This window comes from Dermacentor andersoni, chromosome 6 (assembly GCF_023375885.2).
Source record: "Dermacentor andersoni chromosome 6, qqDerAnde1_hic_scaffold, whole genome shotgun sequence".
In the NCBI taxonomy this organism is placed as follows: Eukaryota; Metazoa; Arthropoda; class Arachnida; order Ixodida; family Ixodidae; genus Dermacentor; species Dermacentor andersoni.
In genome coordinates this window covers 98,891,910-98,912,743 of record NC_092819.1, presented here as the reverse complement: position 1 = coordinate 98,912,743, position 20,834 = coordinate 98,891,910, and positions in this window count along the sequence as shown.

The window sequence follows — 20,834 nt, the reverse complement described above, 5'->3', positions numbered from 1 at the left end:
AACACTTTGTTTTGTTGGCAGTCAGTCTGCAATGTCAGACATTCCTCTGAGTTTGCGTCCATGATGTCACCGGGCTTAACCGCAGCTGGCATGGTACAGGTTGCCAAGGAACCACTGAAAACATTCTGACACTGATCAGCATAAGTTATTACACTTGCTGTCCTACACGCTAAGTGCGCTGTTTCTTCTCTGTATTATTGCTACTCTTGTTTGTTTTTTTCGGTAGAGACAATGAACATCTCAACTGCTATTGAAGTGTCGCTGAGCATCTGAATTTGAAGAATTTCAGGCATTTGTAATAAAAAAGTAGCCCCAGTGGCGGCTACCGGTAAACGAACGCTGTATTCATCAGAGAAACGGTGAGAGGGGGGGGGGGGGGGGGGTTCTTTAGTGATTATTCATTGTACGGGCTGCAAACAGGTCAAATTTCACAGTAGTTAGCTTCGACACTCATATGCACACACTTCGCGAGCAGAGGTCTGCATTATTACTGTTATTATTTTCGACGAAAAAAAAAACACATTGCAGAAGGCGTGATAAATTTGTAATGTGGAAATCTACCCAAGAAAAATTTTGCTAACGTTGCAAAAAAAATTACATGAAAGAGTGTTTTTTTTTTTTGAAGAAGCTGATTTTTAAATAGCAATATCATCTTAGTAAATGTACAAGCCAGAAAGAATCAACTATGTATTTTTCTATATCAACGTGTCTGGAAATCACTTGGCGGCGGTTACAATACTACGGCCAACTTTTTTTTACGAACAATTCTAGAGTATCAGAGTTTTGGGAGTGTGTTCCCTATATTTTTAAAGCTGGTTCGCTCCATTCCCACCCTCCTCGTTCTCGGGACACCAAGAACTTTCGACATCCGTCGCAGGATATATAAATTTTAGGAGCTAATAAATATAACATCGTAGTTACTGGAGGCATATAGATATATATATCACGTTAGCTGCTGGAGGCATACAAACAGTAACACAGGGGCACCATGTCTACGCCAAAAGTATGGCCGGCAGTGATGTCATGTGCTATTTTTTACTTCCTTTTTTTTTTCTCGTGCACATTAAGGATCAACATGGGAATAAATTTCAGAGTTGCCCTCGCCTCTGCCTTCCCTTCAAGTGGTCAACTCAATCATACGGAAGTAAATACAATGACACCTCTAAGTAGGTAACATATAGGTGTTTCCAGCTTGCAAAGGCTTCTACGTGTGATGCTCTTCCGCGCGTATGCTGCGTAGAACCGTAATTTAGCTTTTTCTCCTATGGCCTTACTTCCAGCTTGTCTTCAATTGTTTAGGTAAAATACTTTATTTTTAGCTGGTGTTTAAAGTAGGCAAGCTCATATGACTCAAAGTGAAACAAGACATCAAACTCCTCTGTGAAACAAGACATCATCAAAGTGGATTTTGAGAAGGAGCCTTCAAATATAGGTGTATCTGAAAACATCTCTTCCTATCCCTTATTATGCAACTCATACTAACATTTCACTAGGAATTTCTATGAAAAAGGAATAAACACTATTAGTTATGGTAATAAAAGAAAACTATTGCTCAGCACTGATTGTATTTCCCCTTCAGACTTAAAGTCAGAAGCAACGGTTGTTCACAAAAGAAAAGAAAATATAGCAAGCAAGTTTATTTCACCTTCAAATGGGCAGTAAACCACATTACAGACTTCCTGAAAAATTAGGCGTCACAAAAAACATCACGTGCATCATAGGCAAAATGTGCTTTCCTGAGAACATGGCGGACCCGAAGCATTGAGTTAGCTTCGCTTCACGGCCAAGGAAGGCCACTCCTCCGTTCGACCCCGAAGGAAGAGACTGCAGTAAGTAGTTTTCGCTATGGTAAATACAGCTACCATTGAATGGTCGTAGGGTCCCCAGAAGCCTACGCTTAGAGCTTTGAGTCAGCCTCATCTAGTACGTAGGGACACGGTATAAGATCACCCACCTCCTGGCACACCAGCATGCATCTGGAAAATCACAATAAGAGCTGCAGTACCTGCGCTATCCAGAAAAATACAGATCCACGTGACACACAGGCACCGCGCATGACTGCATGGTCTCACACGCACTTTACTCTCTCTGTCGCCTTCGCAATAACTCAGCTATAGCAGAAAGCCGCCTTCCATGCCTACTTCCGCCTGGAGATTCGTGGGCTGTCAATAACCCACGTACCTGCGGCGCGGCATACTGTGGACGGACGGTAACTTGGCCCGGTATATTTCTCGCCTTTCTTGACTCTTACCCAAATGTTGCTTACACCCTTATATATGACATGTCTACTTTCGAAGGACATCGGCTGGTCCATAGTGCTTCTGCCCGTGACGTTATTGTCGGGGTATATGATAACGTGCATTCCCACGCGTGTTCCCTCTTGGACGTCAAGACGTTACTTGTCTCAGCAGACACTCCGTCTTTCATTTTGTTGTTGTTTTTTTTCTAGTGTGGTTTGCTCGCGCTGTCGAGATTCCTAAACTTAGAACAATGACAACGTGTGCTTTTAGGAAAGCCTCTTCGCTTCTTATAGAAAAAACTAGGTTATCGAAGACTCTCTAGTAGAATTCTTATAGTATGAATCGTCGCTTCACCAATCAAGGTTCGAAGTAGTGTGTGGAGCATCTTTCTAGATATTATTGCACCCAGAAGAACTGTAACTTAAGCTAGTTTGTACAGCCTTGGATAACTGAGATATGGACAAGCGAGGGCTAGTTAGAGTGCGTTCTTTTGCTTTTGATTTTGGCAATATCTGTAATCTCATCATGATTACGGCTTCTGCGTTTATTGTGGGGCTTGTACCGTCTTCAGCATGTACAGGCCGTACATATTAGCAGTAAGAGTACTGTTAGCATATTTGCTGAAAGTAAACAATTTTATACATTCAGAGAAGCACGCTAACATGTACTGTCTGTCCATATATATATATATATATATATATATATATATATATATATATATATATATATATATATATATATATATACATGTGTGTGTGTGTGTGTGTGTGTGTGTGTGTGTGTGTGTGTGTGTGTAGACACGTCGGCATGCGCCTATGCCCACGTAAGCTAGAAAAAAGAAACTGCGAACGTGATGTCACCAGATGGTGAAAGGGCTAGCAGACATCTGACACGTTGGGTATATAAAATGACTGCGTATTAAAATTTCTGTTACTGCATAGAGATTCGTGGATCTGGCACTGTTGACTTTGGTTTTAACAACCACGAATAGTGAAACGTGCTTCTCGGGCTAACATAACCCGATGAAAAAGGCTCAACCCTCAACAGAGCTAAAGTTTGGCTTCCAAATTATTACGATGGCTCGCCGACGTTTTCTGGAAAATATCTCATAAAAAAGAAAGGAGAGAGCAGGGAAACGCCAAGCAATAACTACACTCTGACATGCTTCCGCAGTCGCGAGCGATATCTTTACGAGTTTAGAGTTCCTGCGCGTCCGTTTGTTGGCGGAGCTACGTAAAGCAACGCCCGTATAGAGGTATAGAGGCAATCAGAAATTCATGAAGTAAGTTACAGTGCAACACAGCACTTTTTTTTCTTATAGAGATGGCACATTTCGCTCTAGCCCACGACGCTCTTTATCCCCCTCCCCCTCCCCCAGTTCACGAAGCCATTAAAGAAGTTTCAGAGAACTTATAGCGACGCTGAAACGCCGGCTTCTGGCATTAAATTAGCACGGGCAGGGTCTGTGATCAAAGGCGCCAAAGGAGGAGCCATTGGATTTCTGTATCGTGGTTTGCGTTGATATAGGAGGAGTTCGTCTTACGCTAGGTGGGAATTCTCTGTTGTCCTCTCTCTGTATTTTTCTTTCACCCATGGATGTATGTGCAGTAGTGTAGCTTTGACCATATGTGTTTCATTTCGTAGCACGCATGTGCAACACTATTTATTAAGCAGCCTTTGCATGACAATGAGCGTTCGGGGAGCCCGCGTGCGTCGCGAATTCTACCACAGGGCTATCTCAAGTCCACTACTGAGACCTCAAAGTATGTGTCACTTATCTATATTTGCGTGAAGTGTACGAGCAGAGAAGCGTATATATTTACACTGCCGACCATATACACTCGACACCACGCCGACCACCATATCATGTTTCGCTTATCTTCGATAATTCCCTTTGATGGAGGTTTAGCTTAATTTGTTTGCACGATGCGCGGTGCGGCATAACCAACGCGTCAAGGCCGTCATGAGCAATGGAGGTGGAATGGCAGCGCGTGCATGCGTCGTTAATGTCCCAGTGGTGCAACTTCTCGTTTTTGGCCCCCTTTAACCGCCTTGCATCCTCACTGGTCGGGTATTTACCAGGACATCCCAGACTGCTCGCTTTTTACTAAAGGTTAAGGCATGTCTGGCCTAGCTTTAACGCCTAATTTCTACACATGGTGTACGTGGAACGGCGGGAGGTACCGGAATCGTAGAATGATTTGCGCTGGAGCGCCTATTGTTATCGTCAACTATGAGTCGTTCGTCACTGTACTCCGGTTGGCAGCTATCAACCGCGCTTTCTCATCCTGTATTACGATAAGGATTTTCTGGACTCACATGGGACTTTTTGACCGACTGTCCATGTTATGGTACGCAATAAAATTAAGTTCGCTGTGTGCGCCAAATATCCTTTCTTTAACATTGTCTTCTGTTGGCGAATGACATCTCTAAAAACAAAGGAGCTAAATGTAACTGTCACTTTTCCGAACGGTAAAGGAGGATGCGGCAAAATTATTATTGTTTTTTAATTTGGAGGAGGGGAGGGGGGGAGATTAAATGGAACGACTACTGGGAGAGGTGGGAAAAGGGTGGTTATAGGGAGAGGAGCTGGGTGCTGGGCGACGTTTCTAAATTTCTTTTAAGTTTACGAGCAAGTTACATGTTTGTAACCATCTGTGCCGATGGTGAAATGCCGTCTTTTTCGTTCTCCTCGCAAGCTCGTTATGTGAACTACTAGAGCCTCATAACGCCTTTAACTGCAATGCAGAAGCAGAGGCGGTGGCACTTTACGACTTGCAGTGGAAGAGAAGCAAGAAATTGCCGTCGGCGCCGAAATACGCCGATGTCCCCCACAGAACCAACTACAATGTGGTCGGCGCTGCAAACGAGGCCCCGCGAAGTTGCGGTCGTTTGCGTCATCTGCTACTAGCCCCCTCACTCGGTCTTGACTGTTGAAAGGGCATCAGATCGTAGTCATTACATCTCTCACTGGCTATCCTAAACGTTTGGCATTCGGCGGCATAGCCATAAGTTGGCTATGACTTCGGCCGAAGCTCCATGCCCTCCGTCATAACTAGACACTAAGGCGCCGACTACCACTTTACACATCCTAAGCGGTCTGTGTCGTCAAAATTGTGCGGTTTCATCGCTCGACGAAAAACTTTTACGACGGCGCGCGGCGACAACGGCCATTTTCGGAGACACTGAATATGGTTATTTTTCTGTTTGGTTTTTATTTTAGTGACTGGCCAGATGTTCTGGCAATGGGCGTTGAAATTGGACTTTCGCGCGGTTGTCGGTACAAGACGCTACGGCTGTACATATAGTATTGCAGGCAATGCCTGAGTTAAGCCAGGTTTTACAGCGAAGCTGTTAAGGGCTAGTTCTCCCAGGATTGTGTCCGCGTGTTAACGCAAAGCTATCGTCACCTCCATGGCTCTGGCGTCGTCTTCTCCCACAGCTGGCTCGGTGGCGCCCTTCGGCGCTACCGCGCGAACGCTCTCGTGCCACTGCTCCCCCGTTCGTCGTCGTTATAATTAGTTAAATAATAACGAATTAGGAAACACAAAGACGTAACCGATTTTACAGTGAATTACAGCCAATTACAGCGAAGCTGTTAAGGGCTAGTCCCCCCAGGATCGTGTCCGTTTGTAGGCACAAAACTCGCCATACGTGGGCCGATCCCGCAGAAAGTTTAATGCCGGGCCGACGCGCAGGAGAGGTGAAGCAGGCGTTAAGCATTCCCTATACGTGGGCCGATCCTGAAGATGGTGCGATGCCGGGCCGACCTGCGGCGAAGGTGCAGTTCGCCATTAGAGCCACACATACACAGCTTCGCTGGTCATCCTAATTCTTCACAGAGTGGAAGGGCACCGAGATTATTTTATATTATTTTTTTTCTCTATCTATCATCGCTTGCTTTTTATATTTGTTAGTTCATTGAGTTATTGTTTGCGCTTGGGACTGCCGGCCTTTCACTGGCTTATTTTCCCAGAATCTTAGATTTACTAAACAACAAACCATACCAATTTTCGTTTCATCAAAGAAAGCTGTCCGTTCATAACAAGGCAGCGCAACACTGCCATCTTTTTTGACACGTGACCCTTTCACTGAGCAACGCGCCGAACGTCTTCAGAGCTATATTCAGTTTTAGTTGGTGTCTCTCCACCATCGTTTTTTGGCCATAAGTCAACGCTTGACGTGGATACTTGACTACAGTGCTAATAAAATATGCTGGCGGCGCTTACAGAGGCGACGCTTCTTGCGCACACATTAAAATAATGAGACAGGCGAAAAGAATCAAGACTTGATTTACATTGGGATTGAAGCATAGGAGGAGCACGTAGTAAAAGCTAACAATTTTTTTCCGGGGGGCATTTTATTTCAACATTTCCCGCCGACCACTGGTACAGAAAATAACAACGAGGTATGTGCGCGGCAGCTGCCACCAGAAGGTGCTCGCGGAAACTTCCTTTTTTACGAATCTGTTAGCGACACTTTCGCAACTCTTGAAAGGCGCGAGTTCTTAGTCATTTTCTCATTTTATCTGTCTGCCCAGAAGCCGGTATTGTGCGACATCTTCGGACGAGCTTACTGGGGAAGGCAATTTTAATAATCGACGCAAGCGCCTTTGTTACACAGGCAGATATCAGTGCACCGCACACCCTCTGCGATCGGTAAGCTGACGTGAACACCATTCACTCATCTGTACAGTCTCTGATTTCCAATATTCCTCGAGGAAAGTCGCCCCTTATTCACGTTTTTGTCTCGGCACCCAGGGGATGCCACACCGACCAAGACAATATAACGTGGGCTGATTGAGGCCGCTTTGCGTGTCCCGTTTTTTTTTTTTTTCGTACACTTTATTATGGCCTGTGAGTGAAATAAAAAAGAATAACACGGAACTCAATAAAATGGCAGGGCACACAGCGTGATGTACACCTCACTGTTAATGGACATCCTGCGTGCATAGTTTTCTCCGTGTCTTTTCGGCGCGGTTAGTTTCTGCGACAATTTGAGTACAGTCATATCAATATAGACTTTAGCCATATACTTGGAAAATGGAGCAATGTTGGTCGTAAGGTCAAGGTATGACGGTGGTGCGCCGTTTATGAAAACCAAATTTGCAAAGCAGCTCTTTTGCAGATGTGTCGCTACTTTTGTGAGTTCTGGCCTTGAAACTCATTTTTTTTTCTTTTTTTTGCAGCGAACCTGTATTTGGCTAGCTTATTCGTCCGTCTGTGTCGCCTGTACACCGAAAACTCCTCCGGCGCAACCCCATACCCTTGTGAGAAAAAAAAAAATAAAAGAGGCAGTGATCGCTCTGAATGTTATCATCCTATCGACCGTGTCGTGACGCATGACCTTCATGGCCATATATGAAACGTGGGATGTCGGCTCTCCCTCGCTCCCGTTGGGGGGTCGAAAAGTATAATAAAACGCAATAGTACACCCACCAATCGTCGACTTTAACGCCGATCTAGCGCGCCCCGATGGCAAGTGGATTGTGACCTTCCTGTTGGAACGGTTCGGAATTGAGCGCTACATGGACGTCAGCCTGTTGACCACACTTCACCGGTCGCGTATAGATTTAACCTTTGTCAAGGACTTGTCTAGCATAGCAGTGCAACTAATTGCGGTGTACCACAGCGACCACAAAGCTATGGCCACTGTTGTAACGAACAAGACAAAATAAAGATAATGAAAACGTCAAAGTTACGTGCACGTGTCTTTATTCAATCAATATAGGAAGCATATAGCAATCAGTATAAACCAACATAGTTGCCAATTTAGTCATCCCAACAGAGCTTCGCTGGTTATCTTTCTTCAAAGAGTGGAAGGGCATTAAATTTTTATAGAAAACCATGCACAGCCTTGCACATCCCTCGAGGTGCTGATTGGTTCCATGGCTAAGCATTGTTACCGAAAAGGCAATAAAGAAAATTACTGTAGACGACAGCGTGCTCAAGCTGCCCCTGCGATAAGAGGACCCGTAGTAGAAAACTATGTTCCTCTTCATTCTGGGCTCACCGAAATATTTCACGCGAGAGTTTGCCAGTAATACCTGTGAAAGTTTATTTCGCTTAGCTTTCGGGTTGGCTACTTACTGTTTCATGCAGTTTTTGTTCCGAAGTACCGATAGTTGGGTGGGTTGGTATTTGTTCGTATTTAAGAAAGTTTTCTGTTGCTCAAAAAGTGCCTCGAACGGCCAGTCGCGCGGCTAGTTTGTATGCATTCGCGGACTTTTTTTCCGCTCAGAGAAACACTTTTATGTAGCATGTATTGAGCAACCGAAAGCTGTATCGGGAGTTTTTCATGTTATGCTACAATTTTGTTATTGACACTTTTCATCTAATTATAATATTTGAGAAGCTCATTAATTAAGACTAATTATGCAATTAGGTGGAATGCAAGAAAGTGATATGAGTATATCCAAGCGACGGGAAAGAATGTAACCTTGGTTCTATCCAGTTACGCGGCATTTGCATATTTATAAATCTTGGTGCATGATAGTTGGAACACCCTGTGTATGAAGAGGAGCTACTAAGTGCCAGTGCAGCTAAGAGCGCAATGGAGCATGGGCCGAAACCTTTGTTTAGGAGGCACGAGCTGAAGAATAATGCTTTCAAAGACCTTTGCCTCCATCCGTCATCCATCTTTCCTGTGTTAATATGCCGCACATTTGCACCAGGCAAATACATTTTCGCACCATTGATCTTAAGTCAAAGTGTTTAGAGAAGCCTTCGACAACAATGCGATGCACACTCCATCACATCCGCCATCCATTATATGCAAAGAAGGGTGGCTGTTTCTTATTTATTATCGCACACTACCGAACTTACTTTCTTGTTGCCTGCTACGACCTTACTGTCGCGCAATCCAAAATATTCCAGCAGAAGGCATGGTGTTGTCCACTTGGCCAGAGTATGAAGGACAGTTATGGAGCACTTAATTGCGTTCCTGTTCGTGCCAATGGCCGTTGACTTTGGTAATAATGGTTCTCCGTGTGCGGTCTTGCAAAATGCAAGAGATTGCAGCATTTGTTCCGTTATAACTATTATGGCTCACGAAGGAGCCCTTGTCTTGCAATGCAGTGAGCGGCTACGTGTGAAATTTATCTATATAAAACATTGTATGCGTCATATTGATTGCGATTAGCATTATCTAGCTGTTTCGGACGCTCTAAGTTTACTCACACCTATCTAGCCTCTTATACGCTGACCGAGCGAACCAATTTCTCTAATAGCTTAGGCTACTAGGTGTGTGCCCGAGTACATGATACCGTCGTAGTCGTTCCATGTGGTGGAGCATGCGTAGAGCGAGCACCTCTAGAGCTTCGTTTAGAAATAAGGCTAGGTGTGATGACGTTGCTCATATTTTAAAAAAATGATCAAAAGTGCTGTGCATCCTTCTTCAGATCGAGTTCGCGTGTCGCAGCCGCAGCGATCACATGCCAAAGCGCTGATATATATAGTGTACTATATCCCGACGTACTCATCTCATAAGTTCCACATTTAATCGAATTTGTATAATTAATATAGTAAAATATTTGGGCCGCTGTCAGACATATCACAATCTTTCTCTATGGTCTTGTGGATTCGAAACTTCATTTAACGCAAAATAAAAACAAAAAAAATATATCGACAGCTTGTATCTGCCGCTATGTGTATGCGGTTTTTCACCGTTATGTTGCTCCGACATGGTGGCTGGGAGTCACGTCAGTGCAAGTGATACATTGTCAGAACTCGGGTAAGGAAACCTCTATGACGGCGTCACGACAGATGACATTTCTGATGGAGTGAAAAAACCGTAACCAATTTTCCTGTTATGATATTTGGTGCTGAAAATATTCACCCAGGTCCAGCGGTCGATTGCTCGAGTCTTCCGACGCTCCATACCGACAGCTCCTTCCGACTCCACGTATCATTAAACAAGGTGTCTGTGCGCTCTTGCACTCGCAGTTGCAGACACAGTACACGCTGCTGACTCCATCACATAAAGGAACGTTGCGCTTCAAGGCGAACAATATCAGCAAACGCTTGATGTGCCATACTTAGTTACTGCGCACAAATCTGAGAGAACACTCAGCTGAAGGTTAATAGGATGAAAGCATGGATGAAACATTGTTTTAAAAATCCAGAGCGAGCACTCATAAATCAGTATTCGATATTCGAAGGGACACCCAGTATGACAGCGGCTATTGTTTCGCATCAATTCTACAAGCACCGCATGAAGAGCGGAAGAAAGAAAATTTTATTGAGAGATAGGCGAAGAGATCGGCCGGAGGAGACCTTTCTGTCGTTGGCGCTCCACGCAGTGCTATGAATGAGAAAAAAGTCATTCAAGCCCCCGTTCCCCTTCCTTTTCTCCCTCCCGTCACTTCACCCGATAAAACTTGGAAAGCACTGAAAGCAGTAGCAGGGTGTAGCATTGCACTAAAGCTTCTCGGACGCAGTTTTAAGAATACGTGGGCGCGACATCTTGGCGCGACACAGTGCACAAGGCAAGTCTTAATGCCCCACAGAAACAGTGGCCCGGCCTCTTATTCTCACAACGCCGTCGTCATTAAAAGCGCCACCACCGCGTTGCAGTCCTCAATGGCGCACGAGATGAGACAAAATAACAAGCCTGTAACGTTTTGTAGCAGCAATTGTGCTGTCCGTTCCGCTAATACCAACGTAGACACCACGGTGTGGCATCCACGCAGCTGCACAGATGTTGCGCTACTGCTTCTCCGCATGACAGTCGTGCCAGCAGTGGCCCCGGCAGGCAGTGGCCCTGGCATTTCCCTGGCTCCGGTTCTGGGCCGATTTATTGGAGCCTAGAGGCGGTGCGCTCAATTTGTCGATTTTGCAGTCAAACCCCGTACGCGTCTCTCGAAAGCCTCTAAAAGCCTCCGCGCGCAAACCGCGCATGCAGCGTTGATAGCAGGAGAGCGAGATGGTGGCAGGGACGGCGCGAATGCGCCTCCAGGAGCATCCGTATAATTGCTATCGCAATAAAAATATAAATATTTATTGAGCGACGGCAAGAGTTACGAATAGAACTCCTACATTCAAAGTGTAGCAGTGTGTGTGTGTGTGTGTGTGTGCGCGCGTTCAAACTACCAGTTGGCGTTGAGTAAACAGGAAGCATGTTTTTCATCGATCAGTAGCGCTTCAGAGAGCTTGCTTTCTGTACTTTCGCAAGCCTCTTTCCAGGCTTTGATATTCGCGAACCCTTCCAGGAACTTACATTTCCAAGCCATGCTCTCTCTTTGCTTTTATTGTTCATCCCACGCGCCTACGCTTAAGCTCCCCCGGGCTTCGATAAACGCCCGTGCGAAAGTAATCGGTCCGAAGACGAAGAGCACTTGCTTGGTCGAAATCGTCGTTCTGAGAACTCTCGACCGCATTTCTTGCAGGAGCTGTTTTGTAGTTCCAACTCGGCCAGACAATTTGCTCATAGAGGCGAACACGTCAGCGCGCTCATCATCGATCCATGAAATAGCTTTCATTTCTTGCTCTAAATTTTCTGGGCTAGCTTTCTGCCTGGACGTATATTTGAATATCAGCTTAACAGACCGTGTTCACTGCCGCGTGCACAAGCTTTCCTTCGTTTTTTCAATGTATCTTGGCTTTCTTTTATTTTTATTCTTTATTTTGTTGGTGCAGCATCACTGATTACTCGGTGGACTTCTCCCTCACGGATGCTTGTGACGCTTGGCATTTGGATATTGGATGTGTAGAAATGTGATTTCCCTTGCGTAGCCGACAGTTTCCACAACTTCTTCGGCTTGTGCGCAGACATGTACCATACTGCAAATGTTGCTGGAGACTCAATGGCTAAACCAATCATGAGAGGTTTTTTGTCAGACAAACTGCAGCAGTAGTGTAGCATAAAATTTCAACAATGTAATCTACATCGGAAACCACACACTACGAGCGCCTTCCTTTGTTTATTGGCTGTCCTTAAGTGCTGTTGGAGTCCGTGGCCACTGCATGTTACTTCCTCTTCCTCTTTTAGCCGACAGATGAGCATCCAGCGATGCCAGAGTTTCAAGTAATGAAAAGAAAACGAATGTAGTGACAGCGGTCCTAAAGTTGGCATATACACGTACGTCTTAAATACAGAAAAAAACGAACGTTCTCCCTTGGCGGTTCACAAAATACACATGTTATTCTGGAAGCACAAATTATGCCCCTCGTTTGTGACAACAGGGTTATTTCACACCGTGTCGGAGCTTCAAACAAAACTCTTAGTGATGCATTTTAATGTGTGCCATATCTAGGTGTAGTTATTACCAGCTCATAGGTATACCAGCAGTGCCTTGCAACAGCGAAAATAAAACTTGGCATTTTCTTTCTGAAACAAGCATCTAGTTGAGATACAACCATTATGACGGATTCACCGTGCTGCACCAGAAGTATCGGATTTACAATTAAAATGCACAGCGTCTGGCTAAGAAAAAAGACGAGAAATAGAGTCAACAATATATAGTTGCCTTATCTCGTTCAGTTTCAGTTTATTATTCGTTCATAACATTTCGTCACATGAACCGATATACAGACAAGCGTCCCAAAGTCAGAGACATCACGGGATCCTTGGATTAGAAGTTATATAAAAAATAAAGCGGAATACAAACAGAGAAAGAAAATATGTATTAATCAAAAAATAAGCATGAAAGTGAATGATGACACCCATAAAAAGCAAAGGAAGAGGAACATGCAGAATCATTGCTAATTACACAGCTACGAATTAGCAAAATAATATTATAAGAAATTAATTACACAGCAAATAATTCATGAGTTCGTATTTAAGCGAGCACCAGGTAGATGACAGCTCAGTGGCATATGGTAGACTATCCCAAACTTTAAGCGAGCAAAAAGAGGAAACCATCTTTATTATTTCGTATGACATAAAGGCAACAGGAAATTTCCTTGTGCTGCGAACCTTGTGCTTTTAGGGTTAAAAAGTAGATCAGAACTAACGAAGTTGTAAGAAACTCGTTGAGTTAATCATTTGAAAAATAATATCGCTACATGATAGTTAAACAAATCATAAGAAAGGAGGTTAACTGAAGGGCCCGATTTTTATTAATCATATCATGAGAAGCCGAGAAACAAAGACAAGGACACCATAGGGACAATTACTTGTACCTACTAACTGAATTAAATAAACTATAGCTAGAGCATCGCACACGTAATGCGAAGAGGTGGGATCGTTCCCCACCTGCGGCAAGTTGTTTTTTCATCTACTTTAATTGCCACTAATTTATCGTTTCTTTAATTCAGTTAGTAAGTACAAGTAATTTCCCCTATGTTGTCCTTGGCATCTTTGTTGGTCGAATTCTCTTGATATGATTAAACAAATAAGTAACTTGAAGAACGCAGTTTGTACGTAGTTGTGACGAGGCGTTAGAGAAAAAATGGCTTCGTGTTATAATGCGAATAGACATGTTTTGAAAGTGCTGGATAGAGGAAAGATGACAATTATAAGTATTACCCCAAGAAGCAATGCCCTAAATGATATGACTATGAATGAAAGCGAAGTATAACGATAATAATGCTTCTTTGGAAAAGAATGCACGTGATTTTAGTAGTGCTCTAATGCCAAATGCTGTTTTTTGTTTGATGTGTGAAATGTGGTTAGTAAACTTAAGGTGGGGATCTAATTTTATGCCGAGGAAAGAAACACAAGTGGAGGCAGGAATGTCATGCCCATTGAGGGTTATGGTGGGGGAGCAAGGTAAATGTATCTGCGATGACTTAAATATCGTGAATTGCGTTTTTGCAGGGTTTAAAATTAGAAAATTGGCGCTACACCAATCAGTACCTTTAGACAGATAACTGTTTAGTTTCAAAGAAGGCAACAGTCTTATCGTCTGCGTATAATATAGGTAGTACATAATTAAGGCAGTCAGATATATCATTCATACAAATGCAAAGTAATAGTGGACCTACAATCGGGCCCTTCTTGGTTAATAATTTTGCTTTGAGAGAAAGCCCCGCCTGCGTACACTGTTAATTCACGATTAAATAGTAACTTTTCAATATATTAGTATCTGCACCAGAAATTGCAATAGACTTCAGTTTAGTAAGCAAAACTGTTTGGTTTATTATATCAAAGGCTTTAGTAACGTCTGAAAAGACCGAGCCAACAAAGTATCCAGGATCAAGTGAATGTCTAATATAATCAGTTAATGTTAGCAAAGCCAAGCTAGTCGAGCTTCCTGAATGAAAACCGAACTCGTAAGTTCGTACGTAAGTGTTTGGTGTTTGCCCAAGCTTTAATATTTTCTAATTTTCGACTTATTCGCTTCTTCATTTGACGTCGTTCATACTCACAACCAGGTAAAGCTTTTGTTAAGCTCGGTTGGTGGTGCCTCGACCTTAATACTATTATCAAGTCGCCTTTTTCCTGCCTGACCGCAAACTCACACCCAACGTCTTAACGAGCTTCAAGTAGAACGGCCAGAATGGACCAGATCTAAAACAGGCACAAACTTCGTAGAAGAGGGCCATTTGCGCAAAAGTCTGCTAAAAAATAGTAATGAATAAAATACTGTGTTAGTAAAGGTACTGTTGGAGGGTTCCACTTTACAATAGACAGTTTAATAATAATACATTTTATGGCATTCTATTTCTAAAAGAAGCCTCAAGGTGCAACTTTTCACTAGACTTGGACGATGAATTTCATCATGATTACCGGCAACGTTGACGTCATCTTATCAGGAAGCAATAAGCAATTTGCAGTAAAAAAGGGGTCTTAAGTGACGTTTGTTGGCTTTCCTCCAGAGAGGTGCTCCGAAAAGGGTAAATTCTTTTTCTTTTTGTTATGAAAAACAAGGTGATTTTGTAGGCAACATGACAATGCAATATTCTTCAATGACAAAAACAGCGCGGCTCTGACGCAGTCCAGGTGCAGTGGGGAACAGTTACTGATTCTATAATCTATAGGCTATGACTATAAAACTCCCCCAGCATGTGTTGCCAAGGTTCATTCCTTTCCAAATCATTATTGACACCCCGCGCTAGCCCCAATGTTTATTTCAACGAATTTCGTCAACACTTCGAACGGAGCTTGTTGTTGTTGCCTATCACGTGTATGGCTCTTACCCACGATGGGGGATTGGCCAAGAAAGGGGTAGGTTATTCCAAATTAACATACAGCATAAATTTTGGAGCGTCTATGCCGCATCTAGTCACAGTAATAGCTTTAAGATGACCCAGTGCAAGTATATTAATTTCAGGGCAGAAAAAGACGCCTAAAGATTTGTGTACAGGCGGAGGTTCCAAAGTAAAAGACTGTCAGTTAGCTCTCAAGGACTGGAACGACCTACCCATTAATGTCGCTGCCATCACATGTCATTCACAATTTCTAGAAACTGTTGAAACCTGTATTTCAATGTAACAACTGCCTTTTCTTGTGTTCACATGTTAACCACCCCTTATGTAATACCCCGAATGGGGTCTTTAAGGTAATAAAATGAAATGAAATGAAATGAAAATAACATTGCTGCAAAGAAAACAAACTGGCACATGCACGCACACTCACACACGCGCACGCGCACGCGTTCGCGCGTGCCTGAGACACGAGCAGTCTTTCAAACGCTTCTAGGATTCACATCTAAGACTGGAAAGAAGACCAGCGTAAAACTACACCAGCAGGTTCGCGTATTTATTGGAGCTCTAGTGCAGATTCTACGATTCTATTCCCATTATTTTACCGTAAATAACGTGTGTCCGCCTCTTCTACGCTAAACTGTTTTGCTGTTTGCTAAATGTACGCTACATGTCCAGTCCCAAAACGTATAGTAATATCACCACATGTACGACAAGTACACATAGCTTTATTATTGGCAGCAGTGGGCTAAAGGATGAAATGTGCTAGCGAGCGCATATTTTCATTTCACTCTCCTTGGTGAGCCGATACAATAAATGAAGCACATTCGGTATGTGACATCTGCTGCCAGGGAGGCGTCGCCGAAACTTTCTGTATCATGCAGTCGCACGCAGAACTTCTCTGAAAAGAGCGCTTTCTTCTCGTGTTTCTCGTTCGGCGCTATCCCACGAGCAGGCGTTATTCGTCACCATAAGACGAGCTGGCTGTGGGATGAAGGGTTCGACGGTCGATACGGGCTTCCTGTTTTGTTCCCCGAAGCATACCCAAGCATCCGGCGCGCCAGCTGCGAACGACAAGCTGACGCCGGCTACGTTCATTCTGCAACTGCCTACGATTTTCGATATTCCGAACACGAAACCACATTCTCTTCAGCTCCTTTGGGGCCGCTGAAGTGATGTAAGTTTAGCAGAAAGAGCTTGGGCCACACTGTGATTGCAGAATTTCATTAAGTGCTAGGATCCCAATTTGTGAAAAAAAAATATTTTGTATAAGTAAAGTGATTTCCATTGGGTGCGCCTCTTCTTATATAACACTTACTTTTTATGCCATGAACTGTCAGTGCATGTAAGCGCAAAACTGGCCCGTATTTAAAGAACAAGGGAAATTATTTGGGTATTTGGGCCCTGTTGGCCACAGGGTCGAAATCCAAAGTTACAACAAATGAAAAAAAAAAACTCGCAGTTTCGCCTGAAAGGCAAAGCATCTATTGCGATAGCAAATTAGTAGGTACAGCTTTACGAATTGAGGATAGTAGCTTTATCGGCGGTATAAACTTTTAACCATTCAATTACTGACTAAATTAACAAGCATGCAGGTGCGCAGTAGCAAACGTGAGCCCGTCTTACTCGATGACCACAGAAACTCGCTGTCAAAACGCTGGAGCGAGGAAGCGCGGCAGCACCAACGAGCGAATTGGTCTTCGTACTTCCTCTCGATTCCATGCGAACGAAGCGGCCAGAACATAGAGCCGACGAAGCTATGAACCCGCGGCGCACTTAAAATTTGTACTCATCGCAGACCGCTTTCAAGATATGGCCTTCACAGGCCGCGCTCGGCCACACCGTATGCAGCAGCCGCCGGAGTTCAACGCGCCCCCCTCCCTCCTTTCCCCCCGGTGCCTTACGCGCGACGAAAGACGACGCGCTTCCTGCCCGCTTTCCCCCCTAGCGCGTGCTAGATTGAGCCGCCATCGTCGGGTCACCCTCGCAAGCTTTGACTCACGCACACAGCGTACGGCGCGCGGCGACGATGTTATCACCCTTGGACTTTACACAGAAAATAACGGTGAAGCCGACGGCAGAAATGCTCCTGGCGTGTCCACATAATTGCTATGGGAACAAAACATCTTCAAGGTATCATGTTGTTTAAAAATAATTTATTAAATGCGTGTGCAGGCGAGGTTAGCATGATGGGTGATGCTCGCTAACCCTTGTCACTTAGGCAAACCGTATCTGTATATAACAAAGTTTTCCTTCTACTACTACTTAGGAGCATAGCAAGGATACACCGGCTTAAACAAGCAGATAAGCAAACAAGAAAGATACATACGCCTGCTCAATCATAAGAGCAAGCGAGGCCGACTACTAAAACAAACTAAATAACGGCAGTAAATAAAGTTAACAAAAATTGGCGTCTGCGAATGTCACGCCTGACTAGTGCGTCGCAGAGGTTTATGCCGGGTGTCAAAGTCACCCCCTCACAAGCCAAGAAAACGGGGCAGTCATTAAATGGATGATTTTGGCCTCTCACTCGTCCATACTGGCGTTGGGATGGTACGTTTGTGGCATCTTTCTGGGCTAGCTCTTCCCCATGCCGCATCATTATCGTAAAATGGCAGTTTGCGAGTGTTCTTTTCCTTCTTTATTTTTTCATGACAATGCTGCCGTGATGACTTATTGCCAGTGACTTATCGCCGGCGGTGTTTCTGGCACATGCTGGTTAGCTGGCCGCAATGCACCCAGGGCACACAATCGACTTCGTAACAGACATAGGCGCCGTAGTTACGTGGAAAATGCGTTTGCATGTTCCGTTTAATAATTTTAATCACTACCATGGGTTTCCGCATAGCAGTGGTTATGGCTAAAGCCTTTTCTGCATATGTGTAAAATAACTCAGTAAGGCCTCTGTGCCGGTAAAACACAATGGGAGTGTTCACACGCCTAGTCAAAATAGCCGAACACTCCGCTGTCACCTACTCAACAAAGCTGTGTGCAATAGCACTGTCGGCCAATTCTGCGGCTGCAGAGGAGCGATAACACCTTCTTTGCAAGCGGAACGCGAAGGCACGTCAGTGGAGCGGATCTGGGAGTCAGCCCCAGCCGTACACGCTCCAGCGCACACGCCACCAATTGAATGATCTGGCTCGGACCTGAGGTGCATGAATATAACATTTTCCCCTCCCCTTTTCCTATAGGCAGATGCAAACAACACAATACGGGTTTCGGGCTGGTCGGGACCAGCCGGTAGCTGCCGTGTCCAAACTGCGAAATGGCTGTTTTGAGACGTGTAGCTCTTCCGTGTTTGATGTCTCTAATGTCGCAGCCAGTCTCAGTCGTGCTACGTGTACCTTTCAAATATACATCCTCTAAATGCTTTTTTTTTCTTTAACCTACAAGGCCGATTCCTATTTAAGTATAGTCTGATGATGATGCTCTTCCGCTTCGCCGTACCACTAACCACGTATTTCGTCAACATTTTCGTCTGTAATCATCTGCGACGTTGATTATAGGATGCTACTGAGCCGTATTTTTATAGACTGCCCACATTTAATCACCTCCTCGCCGATATAGCTGTATTTTCCCCCGAGTCATATACGTCTCACTTCTCTCTCTTTGGCTGCAATCTTTTCGAAGCCCTGGGAAGTCAATTATTTCTAACTCTTTACAGGCAGCAGTATCTAGCGCATGGTATTTGCAATACGCCTCATAAGCTTTACCAACAGCGCATAGCCATGGCGTTCTGGCTTTTATATAGTGAGTAAATTGGTTTGCTGTCTAAGCCATGACTACTTCAAAGCTGCGCATGCGGATTTCTTTTTTACAGCGTATTTGTTAGCCTCTGGTTGGTCGGAAATTTTGATCTGTGTTTACCCAAAACGCACTACTGCAACCTAGAGGTCGCGGCCACTTAGGCAGACTTCGAACGGCATCTGGAAAAGGGCTTTGTGTTTGAGTTTCCGCGATTCAGAATTATGCTTGCTCGTATAACCGAATTACAACCCGATGATATCATTCAAGTATCATTCGATGATATATTCGTTGATATTATTCGAAAAAAAACTTGGTTATCTAACCCGAACTCTACGTGCTGCCCCCAAAGAAACTAAACTTATTACATACAAAACACTTGTAAGACCTATTCTTGAATATGCGTCTACCATATGGAACCCTTACAAAATTTCGGACATCCACAAAATTGAATCTGTTCAGAAAAAGGCGGTTCGTTTCATATACCGCCGTTATGATAGAATGTTTTCACCGTCATCTCATCTGAATATGCTTGGTTTAACCCCTCTTTCCCACCGTCGTCACATTAATTCTCTGAAACTTCTACACTCTCTATTTTACTCTCCACATTATGCTTCCCCTAACACATATCTGACCCGTGCAAAGCCCCTAATCACGAGAAGCAGCAATGACTTAAACTTATCCGTCTTTTTTGCTCGCACCAACACTTTTAAATACAGTTTTTTTCCTCGGACAATTGAACTCTGGAACGACCTGCCTGGTTCCATCCGTTCTTTACCACATAGAGAATTTGGGGATGCCATTGAATGCTCCCCTTAGTCATGTTACTCACGCATGCTTCTTTGTATAGTGATTTTCTTTCTCGCATTTGTATTCACCCACTCCTGCAATAGCCCTTCTGGGCTGCAGTATTTGTAAATAAATAAATAAATAAATTCAACTAGTTCAATAACGAACTTGCGCTAGGCGAAGGGCATAGAAGAATGAGCATATATGCTGCATTTCCTCACACGGGCTTGCGCGCATGACGTAGTACGTCGCTTATGGTGGTGGGGCTTGTTTGATGTCGTCGAACTTCGGTTGCGCTTGTCTGACGTCGGCAACAGCTTCGTTGTACATCCACTTTCACAGGGCGGAATGGAGACGGGATTTTCCTCTTTTGTTTTCTTTCGCAGCATGACTCAAGGTAAATTCAATCTCACCACACACGCCGCCAAGAAAACAAGAGCGCATTCTCTACGCGCGCCTTTCTTCCAATTCTTTCGAAAAAGAAAAAAAAAAACAGATGAATCGCACGCGGCTGTCGGGCGAAGCTTAAGAAGTAGTGAGGTGAGGTACTAACTCGAACAGCAGCGACAAAAATAGAAAAAGAAAACAAAATAAAAAATCCTGACAGGCAACATAGCTTTACATGCGCGTGGCAGGATGTCTTGAAAGAGAAATTGCAGCGTCGGCCAAAGTGGGAAGCTGTGGAATCATAGTTCAAACATTATTACCCGTGGTGACACTGAGCGTGATTCACGCACCATGAATTGCAGGAAGTAATCGCAGCGCAGCGTTAAAGAATGTTCCCCATGATCATTCTTTGTTCTTTGTTGTCCTGTGCTTCATTTCGTGTTATTGGGCTTCGCTTTTCTGATAGGCACTTGTCTGGTACTCTTTCTTGCACTGTGGAGCACAATCGCTGCCTGCGCTCTGCAAGAGGTCGCAGGTTCGATTGCCGCCCACAACGGCGTCCCTCATAGTCCTCGAGTTGCCTTGG